Genomic DNA, 17050 nt, shown 5'->3' on the forward strand with positions numbered 1-17050 from the left:
TTGGTGCCCCACTTTGGTATTTCTTCAATTCAAGCTACTGATGGCTCACTTGTTTTCTCCTGCAGCTGGGTGGGTTTGCTCCTGCTCCTGGGTGCAATGGCTGCCCCTTCAGAGCCCCTTGAAAAGAAAACAAAGTCAATAAATGTCGATATCATGGTCTCCATTTTCCTTGGGAACGGGAGAAATGGCAACAATGAATTTCTACAATGCTATTTCTGCACTTCAGTGCTTTCAAGGTTTATAATTTCTGATCTGCAGTCTCTCCCATCTGTGAGTTCATCTGTCTAGGAGTAACAGGTGACAAATAGAAGGTTTAAGGCTCAGAACACCCAAACAAGTCTTCCTTGGTCTTAAAATTTAATGACTTTCAGTAGATGTAAATTTTTACAAAGCCCTAGCCTGCTGAGACTGGAGAAGGGCAAGGTGATTCCTAGCAGACCATATGTTACCATCTTGGGTTTCATGACTGGTTTAAAGAGCACATTAGAGAGAATTTTACTGTTCCTGAGTAAATGAGATGCTTTTCTGTGTCCAGAAGGCAGTTTCTTCAGCCTTTCCAAAGAAGATTTTAAGTACTGTGTTGGCAGTATGGTAAAATAAGTGACAGAAACAATGATGAGCAAGAGCAGTGTTTCTCTTATCATCTGTCCTAATCAGTCAGTGAAAATTCAAGTTGTATAACTAAATTTCAAGCGTTAAGTTTACAGGGAGACTTGTGAAAGTAGGAGAAGGCCCAGAGAAATGCTGATAAGAGGTTATGAGTGCTTGTTTGACTGCTAACTACAAAGCCATCTCTTTCAGTGGCAAGAAGTTCAGTCCCTCCCAGAATAACAAAAATTATCTGGTATGAACTTTGTCATTGCAGATATCTGGATGAATTTTGTGTGCTGAAGGGGAGCTTAGTATAGAAGCCTACAGATCCTTAAGACATTTCCCAGGGGAAAAGGATTAACGAGGACAACACTGACATCTGATAGCTTTTGACTGTTGGATGTTGATAAATGTTAATCATTGAAGAAGCTTCCATGACAAATCAAAGGTTTAATTTTATATAAAACTTACATGAGCAATTCTATGAATATTGCAGTTTTACAAGTTGTGTAATGCTTTATTATTCATATAGCATCCAGCATTATAGCGTATAGTATATAACAAATCCTAAAGGATATTTTTATACTGTGACATTTTTTGGTGTTTGTTTCATGCAAATGCTTTTCCTCTTAGGGAAATGGTGAAAAGTGTAAAGGTGGAAGCAGAGGTGGTGCAACGAGTACTCTGTACTGAGCAATTCCTTTTGTTACAGACATTACTGCATTGCCACAGTTCATTAAATGCCGGAGTGCAGGAGATTCTGTGAAGTTGGTCACCCAGTAGGAAAGTGCTCTGTACTTAATCTGGAATCAGCAGTAGCAAGTATAATAGGAAGTATTAATTAGCTGCTAGTGATGTGTCCTTCTTTTCTTTCATTTTTTAAGTACATTTTGGAGTGAGAAGAGGGAGCATAGGGCATCCCATCAATCTGGTGCAGAACAGGTCTTGAGAATATTTCCCCTGAAAGTTCAGAGGGACAATTTGTTGCTCGGGGTTTGCTTGGGATAGAAGCACCTCTCTCACTGTTGCATCCCAGGAACTCCCCCAAAATCCTTTTTCCTGTTCCCTCAGTAAAAAAGGCTTCTGGTCAATGGCATCACTGGGAAAACTGTCTCTCATGCTCAGAGCGAACACATCATCAGACACGGGCGTGGAGCCTTGTGGTAGAGTTGCTTCACCTCTCCATACACAGCTCTGCTACGAGTGAGTGCTGCACACACACAGTGAGCAAGCTGCCCTGAGCTGGTACCCAAATCATTCCCTGGCTGCCATGGTCAAAATGACAGTGTCCAAAGTATTCCTTCCAGATGTTCATCACAATGTGAATGTGTTCTTGCCACTAGCAGCAAACCTGAGTCACAGCCTCAGAGTGGCTAAGAAAGAGTTAGTCAACAGTCTGGAGCCAGAAGGTGCACACTGGAGTCTGGAGCAGCGTGAGAAGAGGATTCATGAGTAGGCAGCAGGCTCTGAAGTGCATTCAGCATCTCGGTGGAGGGGTGCAGGAGGTGGCTCGTAGAGCAAAGGAGGGGGAAACTGTGGGATTGCCCTGTCTGAGCCTCATGTCCTTCACTCCTGGCTGTGTGGCAGCCAGTGTCCAGGGAAGATGCAGTGGACACAGATGGACCTGCTGAAGGAGGCTGGATTTGCCTTGTAAGATAAAGTATGTATAGAAATGTTAAAAGGGGAGGAAGGGAGGTGGAGACTGTGGAAACCTGGTCATGTCAGCATGTCTTCATGCTGAAAAGACTGCAGGGCAGGAACTTGTTTACCCATAAATCCACTAAGAATAGCATGTGAGTGCCATGGATCCTGACACTGGGATTTGGTTGAAGACACAGCATTTCCAGAATTCCTTTCTGTTCTCCAGGCAAAGTATTTTGCTACTCTTTGGTCAGTCCAGGTACTATACTGCCATCCCTTATGTGATACAGTCACTTCCCACTTCTCTCTGACCTATTTTGGCTGTTTTGAGAATTCAGTTGGTTAATAGTGGCACATCTGGGGAGAAGGTAGGAATAATGTCTTGATCTTACACTCCTGCTCACATATCTGTATTAGTATATCATGGATAAGTAGATGTTGAGTACTTCAATTAGGCATTCTTCCCTTTCCTACCACCTTCTGTTTCTCTTCAGGTTTTAATCTCTGTGGCTTAGAAAATGCCAGCAGACTATGGGGATTGCCAAAAACTAATAATAATTAAAATTCCAAGCTATAAAAAGCAGTATGTGCTGCTTTTGAGCTGAAGGCATTAGAACACTTTCCAAGAATTCCAGCATATTAAATTCTACTGTGACATTTGACTTATAGCATGGTAATTTTTTCCCCTGCTTCAGCTCAGTGTAATGACAGTAAGTCCCAGTTTTGTAAATAAATTCCCACTCAAATTCCTCATGACATCGCATGTGGGAGTTCACATAATAAAAGAGGAATGTTCCCCTCTTCTTCACGTTTCTTTACAAACCTGTCTCCATCATTTAAACTAATGTCAAATTTTCTTTAAAGATATGGTGTCTACCTAACTGAGCTATGATCATTCATGTTCAGAAGTGCTGTATTCTTAGTTGACCTCGTTGATAAGCAGATTCCAAAAAAAAGAGGAAAACATTCCACAGCACAATCCAGTTTTTGTAGTTGACTGGGCTGGCTAGTTCAGGGTGCTTTGGTGACAGTGCAGCCTCAGAACTGGCCTGACGAGTTCCACAGGGATTCCCCAGCTGGCCCATTGAAATAAATCAGCCCAGCTGCTGCTGTCATCGCCAGCCTCTGCCGGGCTTCACATCACAGAGGTGGGAAGGAGAAAGCAAGACTCCAGCTCAGATCTGCTCTCTGGAGTCTGTGCCCTGCTGGATCCTGTGAAATTCCATTAAGGTCCTTACTGATACAGTTAAGCTGTGCTGATCTGTTTCCAAATTATGCTGGAAACTAAATTCCAGGGGAAAAATGGGTAATTTAAATCCGCTTTCTTTGTGATCACTGATGTGTTGGCACTAAACCTACACTGCAGCTATGGATTTATTTTTGTATGCCCAGGGCTCCGTAAGCAAAATCCTTATCACTAGAGTAATGTAAGAGCAACTCTTTTTAACTTATTGCTCATGTACTGGAGAAGAAATCTATCCTTTTTCAGTGATCCATATTTGTTAAATGAGCCCTTCTTTTATATTTGCAAGAAAATTCTTAATAATTTGGTATTAGCTTTGCAAAAGCAGAGTTGTGTTGAAGCAAAGACATTCCAACTATTAATTGCAATACCACAGCCTCACCAGGGATTGTGTTCCACTCTGAAACTGCTCACCATTCACAGAGCCCAGGTTCTGGCCAAACTGGAGTTGTTTGGCACTCACAAGCAAGACCATTTCCAGAATAAGATCAAATATTCTGATTTCTGACTGTTGCTCTTGCACCAAAGCACAGTGGAGATTTTTCAGACTCCTTAAAGGGAGCGTATTGCCAGTGGATTTGAATGATGGTTTGATTATAATTAATTATCTTAGTGCTGTCAGACACTCACAGCCAGTTCCTGTGTTGTAATGGTTCTGTCTTTCCACCCTGCACATGCAGCAGGTTTCTTATGGTGGCTCAGAAAAATGTTTTAGTAATTTTTTCCAGAGATGGAAGCACAAAATTGCTGCTACTGAGATTGACCTGAGCCCACTCTCAGCTGTAGCTGAAGGAGTGGGGGATAATGGAGTTGTTTCTTTGTATGCCCAGGATCCTGAGACCTGAAATATTAGCACCTGAATTGCCTTGTTAGGAATCTAAAGAAAAAAAATCATTAGGAAACTTTGCATTGAAATGAAATATGTTTAGAAGCAAACAGAAAATGTTCAAGGAAAATAGGTGTTTATGTGTCCTGAATATTTGGTTGATGGATGTTGGGGGTTTGGGTTGTGGCTGTTTTGTTGGGTTTTTTGTTTGTTTGGGGTTTTTTTTTGTGAAAATGCTGCATAACTCACTGAATACTTGAAGGTTAAAAGCTGGTGGGATCTTGTTCTTCACCCCATATTTTCTTACCAACAAAAGCCATACATATAATTTTTTTTGTTTTCCTTGGTATTTTTCAACTCGTGTCTCCTGTTACTAAGTTTTTTAGAAGCTATTATATTACATCTTATCCTAAGAAATGACAAAAATAAAGTTTATATCTTTTTACCCCAATGAAACAAGAAAGAGAATGGAAAACAAAGGCAGAAGGGTCATTCTCAGAAATTAGACACCTCTTTCTCCAGTAACAAAGCAATTGCCAATTATACAAGTGAATTCAGATTAATGATAACAGTATTTTCAGAGGCTTTAACCACAACACAAAATAATATTTTGTTTTCTCTGGGAGTGTTCTGTTGCATTTTAGATTATCATATTTAATGGAAGCCCTGATATTTTCATGTGCTAGCGAATATATATATCAGTATTTATTCTGCTCTTCTACTTTTCCTGGATGCATATATGCTCTCTATAAAATAAAGACAAGGAGACATGCTAATTTTCCTTTTGCATTGTCTGTTCAGCTGTGGATACTGAACAGTGCACTATAAGGTGCTGGGACATATCAGTTACTTATAAATGACTTATGTGGTTCTGGTATTACAGTAGGAGTCATGTGGAAAATGCCATGACCATCTGCAGAGTGGAAATCTGAAGACACTGTAATACCATGTACAGCATCTATTCATCCCACATGGCACTGCAATCCCTCTGAAGAACTGCAATTTTGGCTTTAAATGATTGAGGCTGATGTTGCAAATAGATTCTAGGAGTGTCTCCTGTGCATGTCTGAAGGTAACTGTACAGTACCAGATCATTATTTTATATGATCTGTTTCAGGTATAGAAACATGCAAAATATTGGTATTTATTCTAAGGAAAAGAACAAGGAGTCAGAAATCAAGCAGAATTTACAATGGGCTGGGCTGCAGCTGTCTATTTTTCTAAGGCCCCAGCAATGTCACGAGCAGCAGACATGCAGAAGGATGTGGAAGCCTGGCATTCACAATAAGTGTGCCATTGCCAGCCTGGTCCTCCAGCACTTTCCTAGAGCTTTAGCCTTTGTGCAGGTTTAGCTTACAAAAAGTTTTATATTTCAGACTATGAATGTAATTTTTGTAACCCTTTTTACTTCTGACAGTCAATCAGTCTGTCAGACAGTCAGAGAAATACATTGTCTTATCGAGTAAGGGCTCTGTTTTCCCTTAGCTCAACTGGGAATCTGGTTTCCTCCCTTGTGCTGCAGTGACATGGAGAAATTCAGAGGACCTGGGAGAGCTCAGGAGAGAATTCCCCTCATATGCTTGATGCTAGGAGGTCTGTTTTTTCCCCACTCTAGGACATCATAGGACATGCACTGAAGATGGGGAAGTGTGCTTGTAGCATTCTGCTCATTTATACAGGCATGGACAATGTCCAGGCAATACAGACAGGACTTGCCTTCCCCTGGGCTGAACCCTCCAGAAGGAATTAAATGCTGTATCTGCCCATAGAAACACAGACAGGTAAAAACTTAATTTTAATTTTGCAGGGTCACTTGGTAAGCAGGGACTGGAATGGAAGGACATCTTTAAAATTCTTTGATTCTACTCCTGCACTCAGGGACAAACTCCACAAGTTCTTCCACAGTGCTACTGTAATGCTCTCCTCATTATTACATTGCAGAAATAACCAGCTGCTGCTCCTTCTCTTTATTTCCAGCTGTTAACCCTTTAAAAGACAACAGAAAATGAGCTAGATAGTACCCTTATAATTTTCACCTTGCAGATAAGTTCTGTGCTGTGCTGCTGTGAGCTGAGGAGAGGGATGTTGGCAGCAGATGGAGGCTTCACTCAGGACAGTGTGAGGAAAGATGTAGATATGGGGCAGTGTTGTAACTCTGTGGCTCTGAACTTGTCTTGGTGAGGACCTTACTGTGTGTAAGGTTCTCGTAGCTGTGGGTAAGGAATGACAGAGCTCATTCCTCTGACAAAGCACAGGGATCCCTGGTTTAGAATAGAATTTATTTTTAAATGGAGGCCTTCCCAGAATATCTTTGTTTTGCTCTGGGATTAATGCCAAAAATATGTTTTTATGACATTTTGTAAATGTACCTGCATCCTTAGATAACATTATTTTATGTTGTTGTTCAAAACTATTTACAAAAAGAAACAGAAGGGAAGAAGTATAAACTCTATCAAAGTAAGTGCAGGCAGTTTACCTAGCAAGGCAAAATGAAAATGACAGAGATGGCAAAAGAAAAGCTGGATTTAAAATGCAGCAAAAATTACAAAATTCATTCCATCACGTGAGTTTGCCAGAGTGGAGAAATTGATTGAAATGCTCATCTTCAGATTCAGGTGAAGAGAAGTTTACAGGCATCACATGAAGTCAGAAAGTGATTCAGTAGGTTAAAGGCAGTCAGGAGTTTGAGACTGCTGAAGGAGCACAAATGACAGAGCAGCTCCTGTCAGGGGATCAGGAAAAAGGTTGGAGAGAACAAGGCTGAAAGTCGATTGAGCAGGGGAGGACACCCATGTTTAAAATCCAAGTTGCAAAGTAAAGGGTGTCAATGAAGTACTAACAAGATGGTTTCAATTCCATTTGGACCTAGATAAGAAAATTCTGAATGTAGCAGAGAAATGTTTACTGTAATAAATAGAATTTATATAATATATCCATTACAAGATCTAGAACAGGTTTACAATGGTACTTACAGGTTTTATTTTTACTTCATAGCTGATCAACAAATTAAGTGACTTGGGCAGTTACTGAGAAAGGCAGAAGCCCAGGCATGTTACTGATCAAGAGCCACTCTCTACAGTAGTCTGAGTATAAAGATGCTAGAATTTGCTCATTCACACAGTTCATCTCAGAGCTGGCATTTCTGTGCAATTGCACCCCGAAAAAGCTGAACTGCTGTAATATCATTGCTGCCTTACCTGAGTTCAGAGCATCACAAAACTGTTTCTAGGCTTTGGAAACTGATGTCAAATGTTTATCAAGACAGCCTGCAATTTCTCTTTGCATTTTGTCTGCACTTCACAGCATATTATAAGTGGCATGTCAGTAAAAAATAGATTCAGTCTTGCCAGCAACAGAAAGCAAAGAAGGAAGCGGCGGTAGTTGGCTCCCAGCAATGTTCTCTTGGGAACAAGTCTGAACTGAGGCAGCTTTAGGGCTCTTTAGTTAAATTAGAGTTTTCCTTTAGTCCTCTGCATGATGAGGTTGTTCTTTTAAGGACACCACCATTTTGCAAACATCTGAAAAATTGAAATATAGTCTTTGAAAACAGGCATCTTGTTGTACTGCCTAGGTTTTTGTAGCTACCAGCTTACAAAACACAGAGAAAATACTTCTCATTACATCACAAAAGAGAGCAGAAACATTCCATAAAACACCAGAGGGGTACTGTCTCTGGCTGACAAGATTTATCTTTAAGGCACAAAAGCCTTGAGGGCTGTAACAAAGACCCACAGATCTCAAACAAGGAATAGAAGAGTTGTGGCTGTTTCCATTCCTGAGGTTCCAAGGCAGAGCTGCAATGCTGCTGTGCGTGACCATCCTCTGCTGCCCACCATTTCATACTGTGACAGGGGGTGGCTTGGGCTGGGTTTTGGAGACTGCTTCTGGGATTATTCCAGTTGTTTGAGGCTTTTTCCAGAAAACCCATCTCACGCCCCCATTTTGTTGTGAGTTAGCTGTCACTTTTATTACTGCACTGGATTCAGTTAGATTTGTGGATTAAGTTTACACAGATGAAAGTAGACCTGAGTACATTCCAGTCCCCCCAAACAACTGTTAGCCACCTTCCAGCTCCTCATTTTAGCATCATCTTTTTGTCTCATTCTCCTGTATTCCCTTCTCATTTGTGCAATGGCTCCTCTGTTGTCATTATCATGGCACCAAGAAGCCTTAACAGTGCTTCTTCCACATGGCTTTCCACAACAGGAAAATGGTGCTGATTGTCCTGGATGAACTGGCTATGAGGATGAACAGATAATCATACAAATTAAGTTGGGCATTGTGCTTTTCTTCCTGTCAGTGGTGCTCAGTCCAGCAATCCTTGGTGCTACAATCTCAAACGTGGTGTACTGAAGAGATCAACAGATCTCTGAGCAGGAGAACGTGGACTTATTTGGAAAGGCTCCAATGTGGAGTGGCCACAGCAAAAGGAAGCAAAAGTGGTTTAATCATAGGATAATCATGCCATGGTGACTCACTGATCATGGGTAGATTGCTGGGCTTGCATATCCAGAATCCACCAGGAGCCTCAAGTGTGAGCAGGCTTTGGCAGGAAGCTGAAGTGTGCAAGTGCTTGAGCAAACAGGGAGTCCTTTTTTCTGTGACTTATCAGAAGAGTTGTCTCCTTGGATGCCTGATCATGAGGATGGCAGTACGCTCACTGTTTTGCTCAGAGCTGTAAGCAACCTTCAGTAATGTGGAGAGTCAGAGAATATGCCAGACTTATGTAGTGGCCCTTAAGGAAAATTACTCACTGGAGCCATTTATACCAGCTTATATTTCCAAGGCAGGGGGGGAAAAAGATATTTTGGACTGGCATTACAGATCTTAAATCCATTAAGAAAAAATACTGAAAGTGATTATGTTTGCATATTGAATTGTGCTTAAAGGAGATAAAATAGCAATAATCTGCTGAAATTTGCTTCAAAATCTAAGTATAGATAAGGTGGAAGTAAAAACAACTGGATCTTAGCTGATCATTTTCCAGCTTCTTTCTTCTGGTTCCTGGCTTCAGCAATCTTTTTAATAAGTTTTGAATATAAATTATTTTCTTTTCACATTACCTTTTAAAGACAGCAGAAACTTTTATATAGGTTCTTGCAGAGCTGACCTGCTTTTTATAACTCTTACAAAATCCCTTCGAGAAAGGAATAGGAAAAAAAAGAAAAAGTACAGGGTTTGCCAAATGGCAGTAATGCCTCCTGTCAGTAGAAAGAGGAGGGAAAGGTATAATAAAACTCACTGCTATTACTTAAGAAGCTTGCAAAACTGATCTTTAATGGAGTTGGAAAATACTTTAGGAAGCTATTTAGGGACATTGAGAATGTGCAGAACACAAAATTAGTATTCTGTTGTAAACACAAAGTAATACTGAGGTGAAAACATCAAGAAATCCTAATTTTCATTGGAAAAAAGCTAATTCAGAAGAGAGATTTTCACATGTAGCTCACCGTCCTTTGCAGGGCTTTAATCACTTAAAATGTTTACTGCAAGTTCCTACAAACCAGTTTCTGGAAAGCCATAAAGTCAATGGGTCAGGCACAGCAGGGCAATACCTAAAATTTGAAACATATAGACAACAATAAAAAGTAGCAGAGATTCAGTAGAAGAACAGAAAAGTATAAATAACTTGGGTGGGTTTTTTTACCCTCGATTTCATGAAAGTTCCAGGAGATTTGGCAAAACCAACATTTTATCAAAACTGAGCCATACAGAATCAGCCAGAAGTACTGATTTTCCTGCAATATTCTGAATCTTTCATGACAACAAGAAAGATTAGGCACCTGAGTTTTCTACCAAGACAATAATCCCTTTATAAAAGTCCCAAGTCTATAGAGGAAATCCTGGAAAACAGCAAAGAGAAGTCAGAAAGAAGCTGCCAGAAAGGATAATGGAATAGTTCAGGTTAGAAGGGACCTAACAAGGGCTCCAGCCTCTTCTCAAAGCAGGGGCAGCTCTGAGGCCAGACCAGGTTGCTCAGGGCTGTAATCAGTCTGCTCTTAAAAACCTCCAAGGGTAGAGATTATGCAACTGTAATGCTGAAGAAGGAATTGAGGTGGTAATAATGAAGAAATTAAAAATCAGTTTGCCTATTGCAGAGTAGCATAGGTTTCAACAAATTCCCACATTTTGCCAGTACTTAATGAGCTGCAATAAGGTACCTTGCTGAAGTAAGAAGCCCTTTAAGGCACTCAGTCAGGGAACACAAACTGCTAGACTAATAAAAATATTAATGATTGAATGTGCAAGTTGCATGAGTTCTTAAGGATAGCTACCAATCTTTGTCCTAATTTTGTCTTTTTCAGTTACATGTTTGCAGCTAGATTGTGCATTTATGTACCACCAGTTAATTTTAAAGCACATAAAACCTTTTTTCATTGTATTTATTTGGCCATATAGCCCCCATTGATGTTTTGCTGATGCACAGAGAAGTGGTTAACCCAAGGTCCCTGAGCATGCAGGTGGTAGCTGGGTGGAAAAACACAGGTTTTGTGCTATTTGTACCTGAGTGATCCTTCTCTGCAAGGGAGAGGTGACAGTAATAAGGTCATACAAGAGAATTCTCTGTGAACATTGAATATTTTCTCCTGAAAAGGTCCAGAAGATGCTTGAAGAAGGAATGCTGAAAAATAGTATCCTTCATGCTTTGTATTTTGCACTGTTTCTTTCCTCAGGTATGTGACATAGCAAAGTTTAAGAGCTTAGTAAAATATCTCCATATAAAGAAACACAAAAAACTAAAAAAAAAAAAAAAAAAAAAAAATTAAAAACACTGGCTTTGAGGCCATTTACAAAGCTGGAGGAATGTGAGACTAGTACAGTCCAGAATTTAACATCTGTATCCTGCTGCTGCTAAAATATGGGTGTAGTGGCAGTCGTTTGCCCTTTTGTTACAAAGTGGAGGTTATTAAACATCCCTGACAATAGAAACAGGTATGATTTAATAACATCTGTTACCACAGACAGGACTGTGGCAGTTACCCTTGCATTTGTATTCACAGAAACAAGTTTGTTCAGAAGAAAATTATCTGTCTGTGAATCTGTACTGACATCAAAGTATGTCTGTTAAGTACTTCTTCCATATAGCAGAGAAAGGAAATGGAAAGATAACGTCAGAAAATTAAAATATTGAAATAAATGTTAAAAATAGTTAAACAAAATGATCAATTTCTGGAACGTCTTATTATTGAAGGTGTTTTCATAATGAGCACCGACTTCCCCAGAGAAGATGAAGGGGAGAGGACAGATTCCACAATGACTTATGAGGTTACTTACGGAGGTTACTACAATATTTGTCTTGCCCATTCCTTGCTTTGCTATGCAGTCAAAAACAGATTTCAGTGTTTTCAAGAGCTGTTCAAGCATAATTAGAGACTCAAAATGAGTTGAAATCTCAGCTGGCGGCCTAGCAATTTGTTTTCATGCTGCAAGTCATTTAAGATTTATATAAGCATAACTTTTTGATGGAGTAAGGGGATATCCTTCATCCGAGTATCCCGTTATATCTCTATTTTTGTGCAAGCTACAGAGCACTCGGTGTCCAGCCGCGTGGTGCCTCCTGTCCCTCAGTGTGGCAGAGCCTCGGTGGCTGAGGCGCTGCTGTCTGTGAGGCAGCACTGCGATAGAATTGTAACGATGTTATATAAGGGTGCACTTGTTTGGTTTGCAGTGCACTGCAGCAACAGGGGCACTTGTGCGAGCGCTGGCGGTGCGGGCCGTGAGGCTCCGCCGGAGGCTGGGGCCGGTGTGCGGGCAGGAGAACTGCCGGGAGCCGGGCTGGGGCTGGGGCTGGGGCCGGTGTGCGGGCAGGAGAACTGCCGGGAGCCGGGCTGGGGCTGGGGCTGGGGCTGGGGCCGGTGTGCGGGCAGGGGAACTGCCGGGAGCCGGGCTGGGGCTGGGGCTGGGGCCGGGGCTGGGGCCGGTGTGCGGGCAGGAGAACTGCCGGGAGCCGGGCTGGGGCTGGGGCTGGGTTTGCAGGCAGGAGCGCTGCCGGGAGCCGGGCTGAGGCTGAGGCTGGGGCTGGGGCTGGGTTTGCAGGCAGGAGCGCTGCCGGGAGCCGGGCTGGGGCTGGGTTTGCAGGCAGGAGCGCTGCCGGGAGCCGGGCTGGGACTGGGGCTGGGGCCGGTGTGCGGGCAGGAGCGCTGCCGGGAGCCGGGCTGAGGCTGGGGCTGGGTTTGCAGGCAGGAGCGCTGCCGGGAGCCGGGCTGGGGCTGGGGCTGGGGCCGGTGTGCGGGCAGGAGCGCTGCCGGGAGCCGGGCTGAGGCTGGGGCTGAGGCTGGGTTTGCAGGCAGGAGAACTGCCGGGAGCCGGGCTGGGGCTGGGGCTGGGTTTGCAGGCAGGAGCGCTGCCGGGAGCCGGGCTGGGGCTGGGTTTGCAGGCAGGAGCGCTGCCGGGAGCCGGGCTGGGGCTGGGGCTGGGGCTGGGTTTGCAGGCAGGAGCGCTGCCGGGAGCCGGGCTGGGGCTGGGTTTGCAGGCAGGAGCGCTGCCGGGAGCCGGGCTGAGGCTGGGGCTGGGGCGAGAGGAGCGGGTCAGAGCTGCCCGGACTCCTCCCGAGGCGCTGCCCCGGCTCACCGCGCCCTCCGGCAGCTCCTGGGGGAGCCTTTCGGCCCAGCCCCTCGGCTGAGGGTGCAAGCTGCCTGTTCCAGCCTGGGGAGCCCTGAGCTGTCTTCGGGTGCCTCCCCGGACAGTGAGAGGGGCTGTTTGTTCAGGGGTGCAGCCCACAGCTGAGTGCACACTCTGAAGGAACAAGAAATCACTCCCAAACAACTTCGGACGCGTGACTTCTTCGAGTGTCTCTGTTTCCTTACGTTCAAAGAGCCTTTTAATAAAGGAATGCATACCTTGGCTGAATTAATTTCAGTTCCAGGTACAAGCACCATCTTTTTAAGAACAGGGAACATGCTGGTGCTTTAGAGCGCTATTTTTCATTCTGTCTAGAGAATAATAGAATCCTGATAGAGCACGATGTCCCCAGGTGTACTTGTCATGAGACTGTGCCTTTCTCTGTCCCTGAGTGCCGCACAATAAATAGTGTATCGGTGGGGCACTGGCCATCCTCACCAGACACATGACACTCTCTCTGGAAGGAGAGTTGGAGGAGGGTCATGTAAGGACTGTATTTGCCTTTTCAGTGCAGGCAGGAAGATGGAAAATAATAATTTTAATTAAAAAACAACTTGGAAGTCGATCTGCATATGTAACACATACATACTAAGAGACCTCAGTTCTTGACTATCCTTGAGACCAATGGAATTATTTTTGCAGTGGTATGGAAAAGGCTGTGATGTAGATAGCCTTCAGTTACACAATCAACTGTTGGCTTAGAAACAAAATACTAATTTTAAAATGTAATATGATACCTAATGAAATTTTAATTAAAATTCAAATAGCAATATTCCTGTGCTCACCATCCAGCTCGAGTCATGACATTAAATCATGTTTTGATAAGATCTCATTACTTGTGTTGTAGAATTATAAAGTACCAAGACATTGACATGTTCTGAAGGTTCATTCACCTTATTGCTCTCCTGGCTCTCAGGTTGTGCAGGTTGTACAAGATGGGGCTTGTGCTGCTGCAGGGAAGCATCATTGTTCACACCCTTGTCTCTGGGCCTTTCGTGACCATGCATGGGGAAAGCTGACCCTGCATATATATATATATATATATGAGCAAAGGTTTTGCAAAGCTCACATTTTATTTGTTGGTTTTAATATAATGAGGGCAACAGCTACTGTATTATCTTGTGCATTTGCAGATATAATAAACATTGTACATGATTTGTAATCCTTCTCGAATATGCTTGTGTAGGTAGAGATTGTTTCAGTGATTTTCCCAAATGATCTAAGCATTCAGTGGTTAACTCTCTAATTTATTTCTGTGCCAAGAATAATGAGTGTGTTAACTGCTCATGATGCAGCTCTGGCTGGGGAACAGAGAGAGGAGGTTTCATGTGAGTTATGGCAATACTGGAGTGTTCATGGGGGAATAATGCCTCCACCTTCTTTCCTCTTCCATGTAAATCTCTGGTCCTGCTACCACTTCCAGATTATACAGCTTTAGAAGATAAATAATTAAATATCTTCATAATCAATTTGTCAGGGCTACTAAGGCTTACTATTGCAGCCAAGGCAGTGATACAGTTAGAGAAACAAAAAAGAGTAGGCTGGAAAAAATTAGTCCATACTGTAAGACAAGTGTACAAAGAAGGTGTTTCTTCTTTTAGTTTCTTCTAGTGAAGTAGTTTTGGATGCTTTCTGTGGTGACCAGGAGCTAGGCTTGCTCTTTCTTTCTTTCTTTCTTTTTTATTTGTTTTTTTTTTTGTTGTTGTTATTTTTCTTTCCCTAGTCTTGACATATATTATTCAGAAACCAAAGAGATGTCCATTTGTGAAAATAGCATATGGGTACCCTGACAGAAATATTTAGAAGTAGTATGCAATCTATTTGTCCAGCAGTGCATGTCTAAAAAGCAGCAGTGCATGTGTTTGATGTTAAATGTCAGTATGACACACAGCCAGGAAGGAGTCATAGAGTTGATTTCAAACTCTGTATTTATAATTGAGTCTTAGGGAGAAAAAAAAAAAAAGTCTGTTTTGAGGGCTGCTGCTTCTAATGAGAAGCTTTTGAAAACTATGGGAAAATAAATAAAGTTTCTATGGAAGACCTTCTTTAAAACACTTCTTACATTTATCATAAGAAACTATAAATCACTTCAGCATCTTGTTGTCAATTATCGTATTTACTCATATTAAAACAGAAGTCAGAGTATTATATGTATGACTCATGGAAGTTTGCACACTTGGCAAAAATTGGTTTCTCCAGCTTTGAAAAGGCTTTCAGAAATATATGCTAGTTAGGAAGCAAGTTTTATGGTGAGAAGCTGTATCTTTTATTAGACTAAAGCATAACATTGGAAATATTCAACAAGCTTTCACACAAAGGGATCGAGGGTCTGAAAACAGCCACACTGACTGGACTTCACTGGTAAACTTCCTTTAGTGCTTGTCCTTGCTTTACCTGCTTGGAGATCAAGAAGAATTTCAGTCCCTAGGCTCTTGCTTTAGCACTTTGCACAAGTATTATAATCTCACACATTTAAAAAAGGATGTGACAGTTAGTTTTTCAGCTGGCACATAAAGTTGAACTGACAGATGTGTAAAGGAAAGATTTAGCTAATGATATTGATATAATGTGGATTCTGTGAGGCCTTAACACTTGAATGAGAAACAGCCATCTAAGTGTGGTGAATACAGCATTTGCCCTGTTACTTTTGAGCTGTAAATATTTTTGCTTTGAATCCTTCTCTACTGACTGTATAGGTTTAGCTAAATTAAAGCATTGTTCTGGTTAGAGCCTCTGGGCTTCACTATATTATAGATTGTGGAATGTGTGGTCCTATACTGAAGGGATGGTTTCTCTGGTACTGAGGCAGGAGAATTTCTGACTGTGTATTTCTTAGATTTAAAGCTGGAATTTGAGTAAGGAGAAACCTGTAATAATATATATTTTTCTTACCAAATAATAATGCTTCCTGGGTAATCCACAACCAGTTTTAGCAGAACAGAGATGAGTCCTGGAGACGGATGCCAACTGTGAGTTTCTCTGAAGAACTTCTGTTCTGGCAAATGTAAATCAGTTTACAGATCTGTTTGCAGTAGAAGTGCCTAGAGAGCAGGACTGAATCTAATCAGCTGAGAGAAATAAGTGAGGTTTGGACTCTGTATCAGTATAGGCAGCGTGATGACTCAAAAAAATCTCATTTAGTACTTCACATCTTTTTGAACCTATTGTTTACAGCGTTAAGCATATCCAATGTTACTCTGTGGTCAAAGCTTGATTTTGTGAATTTTGAACTAAAATTATACTTAGGTCTTTTTCTGAAAAATGTCTAACTGAAAATGCATTACAGGTTGCAGTTAATGGGACCAAGTGTGAAATGCCTGTATGCTTTTTGAAGGTTCTGAGTGATTCAGTGACAGCTGGTTTCACTGTGCCTTTATACAGCCAACACTGTATAAATCTCCAAATTAAAAAAATGACCATGCATGATAACATATCATGCAGGACTATTGAAGAAATGCCATGCATTTATCCAGGGAGTGAAGCAAGCCCTCCTGTCTCAGATGAGGTACAGGTGTCCTACCTCTGTAAGGCAGAGGATGCCTTTTGCCCACACATTCAGAAATCTGCAGCCGAGGTGATCTCCATGCTTGAAAGTGTAGGTAAATGCTGTGTGAGTGTAGACACATAGTCATGTTACCTTTGCCAGTAAATTCAGCTTTAAAAGTCCCCATCTTTGGCTACTTATTCCTGCCTCTGTGTTCCAAGGATGCCTTTTAAACCAGTATCACTTCAGGTATGCCCATACAGGGACGCAGCTGTGGAGGGGGTGACACAGTCCCAGAGCAGAAACGAGTGGCCAAGTAACAGGGGCAGAATGTGGGGCTTTCATCATTGGTGCTGCCCACTGATCTCATGTGCTGTGACACACCAAAGCCTAAAAGCCAGCCTGTGACGTGCTTTTCTTTCCTGACAACAGCAAGTCAGGAAATAATGCAATATCCTTCCACACCAAGCACTTTCTGTTCTAGTTGCCTCTCGTGTAAATTGCCATGTTGAAACTGTTACATACACTGAAAACTTTTTAACCTATTTAAAAAATTTGTAGCGACATTTATTTAGAAAATTAAACATACTAATATTAACCAAACTGTAACAGTTACAGATGAAATATGGAATACTGCAAAACA

The sequence above is a fragment of the Poecile atricapillus genome, chromosome 11, assembly GCF_030490865.1.
Source record: "Poecile atricapillus isolate bPoeAtr1 chromosome 11, bPoeAtr1.hap1, whole genome shotgun sequence".
Lineage (NCBI taxonomy): Eukaryota > Metazoa > Chordata > Aves > Passeriformes > Paridae > Poecile > Poecile atricapillus.